Here is a 6,000-nt window from a genome sequence, read left to right on the forward strand (position 1 = left end):
TGACAATGTCGCCAAAATGAGAATACACTGGACAGGTTGTAAGTCAAAGAAAATATATGAATACTAGGAACGCTCAAATAAACATCACGGAATGCCATTACCATAGGTTTGCACATTTATCACATCTCCACCACTCAAAAGTGAACTAAATACACAAATCAAAGGGACTTTAATAGGGTTGTAATGGGGTTTAGGTAAAAGGCGGGATAAGAAGGTAAAAATAGGGTGTAATGTGTCAAGAGAATGTCCAATATCCACTACATAACCACAATGCTTTACAGGGGCAATTTCTCAAGTAGGGTGTTTCCATTTGCTGTTTTCATTGTGCAAGTGTCGAAAATCGTTCCCTTTTTTTTTTTTTTTTTTGGAGAGGACGTCTAGCAAGGCGTAGGCACGCCCTGGAAGACAGAGTCTTCTGCTCACCAGCTTTTTGCCGATTTCTTCCCTTTTTTTTTCTTCTTTTTTTTTATTTTTTTTTCTTGGCTTTTCTTTCGATCTCAGATGTACAGAAACAGCACCATACAACATCTTTTTGACAACACTTGCGCCCATAGATCTATTTGCCTTGCACAAGTAATGAATTTCAGACATCCCTTAATGACACAAGGTTGAACAAGAAAGTTTAAAAAGGTCATGGGTTATCAAACACGGCTAACAAGTAAAAGTAAAGGATAAAAGCTCAAGTTGGTTCACTATTAGAAAATGAGATGAAGGCATGGTTTGTAGAAAGTTAAAGAAGGTCAAATCCTAAATGCCCTTATCATTTCAAATGCATCCAGTTCAACAAAATGTGGTCTTGACATGTATAAAATAGCAAGTTCTAGAATGTCAATACCATGTGCGATACCCACTCAATCAAACAAAAATAGAGCAAACAAGAATAATATGCTCAAGTAAGGCTCAAAAGCTCCCAAAAGTTTCAAGAATGGGTCAAGTCCAGCATATTCAACATTCAACACTATTGTCAAGGAGAAACAAAATGCATAGCTAGTATATATAACCACATACCCGTGCACTTTTATTGTGCAATCCATTATAGCAACATGCTTTAGCAGTTAACAAATGTAGGACTAGAGAAGTCAACTAACTATACTCTTTTCCTTTTCCTCCTTTTCTTTTTCTTCATTTTCCTCCTCTTTTTTTTTCATTTTTTTTTGTGTTTCTCTTTTTTTTTTGTTTTTGTTTTAAAAGCAAAGCAAAAGGAGATAATAATGGAAGCCATCCCCCCACACCTAATACCTACATTGTCCTCAATGTAGAAAAGATGAATGAAGTATAAGGAGAAAAGGAGAGAAACTTCCCTGACCACCGAGAGGGTGCAGTGAGACACTAAGGCGGAGGAGGGTGAGGTGGCTGGAATCCAATGTGAGCAAAGAAAACTGTCTGATAAGAGAGAGAGTTTCTAGCGGCGGTGGACAAGAGGGAATCCTGGGACTAAGACAAAACAAAGAAGATTGAAAAGTAGAAGCTGAGACAATGGAAATTGATAAGACCAAACAAGACAAGAAAAGAGAAAAGTAGAAAGTGGGATTAGAGATGATCCTGGTCAATCTTTGACTGTCGTCGGCGCAAAGGCTGGAAGGCGTGGGCACGCCTTGGAAGCTATAGTCTTCTGATCGTCAATTCCAAAGTTTCATTCCTTAGGCATGACCAACTAGAGTGGGCATGTCTAACTGCCAGCTTCCTGCCACAAAATAATAACCCACTAAATGACACTAACACTTAACAAAAATTTCAAAAATATAAGGAAACTAAAACAAAGGCTTTGGGTTGCCTCCCAAGTAGCGCCTTTCTTTAATGTCTTTGGCTAGACATCACCATGTTTATTCATGGAGGATAAAATCGTATAGCTCGTTTCAGTGCTTCATCTTCTATATAATCTTGATATCCCTCGTAAATAGAGTAATCTTTGAACACACGAGGTACGGTCTCCCATGGATTAGTTGATAGCGCCAAATAATCAAGCATTGATCGCAATTCTTCATCCACTCCTCCATCAAGAGCATTCAACGGTTCAAGATATTTGACCATAGCTACTCTTAATTCATTCCTGCCATGAGACTCAAGAACTTCCGGTATAACAAAATCAATCTCATTAACAGAAATTATAGAGTAAGAGTCAGGAGAATATAGATTAAGGGATGGAGGGGGTGTCAACACATTTGATGATTGTTCACTGGATTCTTTCATTTGAATGGGTTGCGGTTGGGGTTCCATTTCTTCCTTTTCGACTTCTTTTTCAACTGCATCTGTACATCTCTCTTCTTGAAACTCTTGCAACTCCTCATCACTAGTCAGGCAAATTTCACTCTCATTTTCTTCTAGATCAATAATGGTTTTCGAGGGCAATTCTTCAATTTGATCTGCTAGATTACTCATTGCTTCCCTCATCATTCCATTTCTCATTTGTGTCTCCTGTTGAAATTGGTATGTATTAGTAGCTATTGATTCACCTATTTTCTCAAGAGACATACCTGACATAGATGATGATTCTTGAGACTCATACTGCTGAAAATTCATTGGTCCCGTTGTATAATTATAATTGGAGTTATCCCACCATCCTTGATCATACCCATTTGAATAAGAGTCATACCACGTTTGAGATCGAGGTGAAGAATCTCCAAATTTTTTTATGAGATAATCACTCAGGTAGTCTTGATATTCGGGGCACATACCGGTTGAATGATCCCTGACATAACAAATTCCACAGGTTGCAGCAGCCATTCTTTCAATAAGAGAGTTTAGGGCCTCTGAATATGCAAACTTAGAAAAAAAATAAGCCTCATTGTCTTCCCTGGAAACAAAATCCAGTCTATCACCAAAATACGGAGTGTTAGAAGCCATAAACTATATATAAAAAAATAAGAGAAAAATAAACAAAAAAAAATGAAAATAAGATGAACTCGTAAAGAAACAAATTAATCAGGCACCAGTCCCCGGCAACGGCGCCAAAAATTGACAGGTGTCGAGCCTGTGCAATAATAAATACCTACTCGAGAAAAATGTAAATTTTACATATAGCGGTGAGTAGGGTCAAATCCACAGGGACTGGGGATAACTTATTTCTTTTAGAGTTCGAAGTATGGGGGGTTTTCAATGAGAGGCAAATAAAAATGAAATAAAACAAACAAAATTCAAAACTAACTCACAAAGCACAATTTACTAAAAATAGCAATTAATAAAAGTTCTACCCAAAGGATCAACTGCTCAGGTACGGTCCAAATAAATGATCATCGATGCACAGATATTTCATCCATTTATCACTAGGTTGGTTATAGCTATCAACAAGCTCTGGCAACCAGTTCTTCCTTACTCTTTCGACAGTCAAGGTACGATCATTGACTGCTTCTCTAACCAGATAACAACCCTAGGTACGACCGTAGGAATTTAATTACCCAATTGCATTAAAGCTAGAAGAACCCAACTGATAAGTGACTAATTTACGTAATAATTGTATGATATTTTATATTATTTTTAGTCACTTTGGATATATTATTGGAAGAAAATGATTCATTTTGGCTATAATTGGTATAAAATGCTTTTAAGTGGTTAAATGAGGTTTTTATCACTTTTTACTTGGATTTTGTGTATTTTGACAGTTTTGACATATTTTCGTATTTCGGCTATAACTTGAGTTACAATGATCGGATTGGGATGATTCTTGAACCCATTTGAAGATAAGAGACAGATCTACAACTTTGGTGAAGACATCCGAATCCAGTTTGAAGGGTTTCAAAATCAAAAAGCCGAATTACATTAGCTAATTTCTGTTGGTCGAAGCTGAAACAGGGCAATGAGCAGACAAGGGTATTTCAGTCATATCTCAGCCTACACAGATCCAAATGAGGTGATTCGTGATGCATTGGAAAGATAACTCAAAAGGCTACAACTTTCGTGTTTTACACATGAGCTGGTTCAGCCTCTAACATCAAGAAAAGATCGGTTGAAGTTGGGCCAAAAACAGAGCAAGTGATCCACACTCGGATCCACTATTCATCCGAACCCTCGGCTGTTTCTGGGTTAGTGGATCCGAGCTCGGATCCATACGGATCCGAGGCACTGTAGCAGCTCGGATCACTGGTCAGAAAAGGCTGCTTTATACGCGTAAAACTCAATTTCACCTCCACCAACTCACATGTGATGCTAGACATGTGAGAAACATTCCCAGCTGTAAAAGGGAGTTGAAAACATCATTTCTTGACCAACCTTTCATCATTAAATAGCCAAATTCATTGCAAAAGTAGAGGGAGAGAGCAAAAGGAGATGGAGTTCATAGCAGAAAAATAGGGAGAGACATACGGGAGAAGCTTGGAGTCTGCAGAAATGTAGCTCTTTCATCTCCCTAGTGTTAGTTTAGCTTAGTATAGAGTAGTGTAGCTTTTCCATTCTTGTTTATTATCTAGATTAGGATGAAGATGGAGGATGAAGAAGGCAAGGAAGAAAGCTCATGTGACAAGGGTTGTATTCCTTCCAAACTCTTTATCTTTGTATTTGATTCCAAGTTTAGTTAATATACAAGTTCTGGATTTTGTGTTTAATATGTGTTTCTAAAGTTTAAGCCTTGGGTTTGGTTGAAATTTCTATGATTGTTAGTGTTATTTATTTGGTTATTTGATTGCTATGATTTGAGCAAGTTATTTAGCACTTTGACCCTTTAAATCATGATTAATCTGGTACCATTAATTATGATTATCTAAGGTGTTGTTTCTGCAATGGAAATTGAGATTTAACACTAGTTCAAGAAGTGCTAAACATAAGGAGTACACTCACGAAAGTAGAGGTGCACTTATGTGGTTTTTAGTGATTCATATCATGTAATTTCATTGAAGAAATGAACTTGTAGCTAATTTCATAACCATGAAAATAGGTATGGATTAGTTATAGGTATAATTGATTCACTACGAAAGTAGGATTCAAATGCATAAGAAAATTACACCATAATTAACCTAAATGTAGTAATTAATGATCCAAATATAGCACTTGCATGAGTAGTTAGGGATACCACAACCTAAGGAGCTTTTATTTGTTATTTTGTATAATTTGAGTAGGTAAAATTTGTTATAATTCATTGATAGTCTAAATAATAGAGAAGCTTTAGTAGTACCGGTAATTGCAATCTTCCTTGTGGGATCGACCCTTAATACCCTATACTCGCTCACGATTCGTATACTTGCGATAAATCGCGTGTGGGGTGTTTAGGAGTTTATAAATGTAAAACTTGATTAGATTAATGAGGTTAAATTGATATGTATACCCTGCGCACGTCAAGTTTTTGGCGCCGTTGCCGGGGAAGATTTGGCAATATCGGTGTGAAGAGCAACTTTATTAGTTTAGACATAATATTAGTTATAATGTGAATGTTATTTTCTGTTATTTTTGTATTTTATGTGTATGTGTTTCATTACCTATTTTTCTTACTAATTTTGCTTTTGAAGTTGTTTAAAAGCAATTTTAGGTGATGAGAAGGGTAGGTCAATTTGGAGGACAATGCTTGAGAAGTGGAAGATTGGCAATGGATGGTTACCAAGTGCAAAGCTCGTTCAACAGAGGTAACCAAGAATTTACAGAATGTATGTCTTTTGAAGATGGTTTAAGGTGCTTAAAGAATAAATTTGATGTTATGATATTACAAGTTCAAATGGACGTAATTATGCATGAAATTGGGCAAGGGAGGAATGTTAATGCTTTTAATTCTTATCATGTGATTTGTGACTTGTGTGGAGGTTATCATGCTACTAATACATGTATGCAAGCACAAAATGTGGATTATTATGATGAATTAGAGCATTACAATCCTTGTTTTGATCAATATAGTGCTAATTGGAGCAATTCTCCTGCTTATGGTTGGAATAATCAATGTACTTATAGTGATAATTCATGTTTTTATGATTACCAACCTGAAAGTGTCCAATATGAATCAAAACCATCTTGGGAGTTGGCAATAGAGAAGTTAGCTAATGCACCTCTGCCTTGGGAGTTAGAAAGTGAACCATTAGCTAA

The sequence above is a fragment of the Coffea eugenioides genome, chromosome 6 (genome assembly GCF_003713205.1).
Source record: "Coffea eugenioides isolate CCC68of chromosome 6, Ceug_1.0, whole genome shotgun sequence".
Taxonomy (NCBI): Eukaryota; Viridiplantae; Streptophyta; class Magnoliopsida; order Gentianales; family Rubiaceae; genus Coffea; species Coffea eugenioides.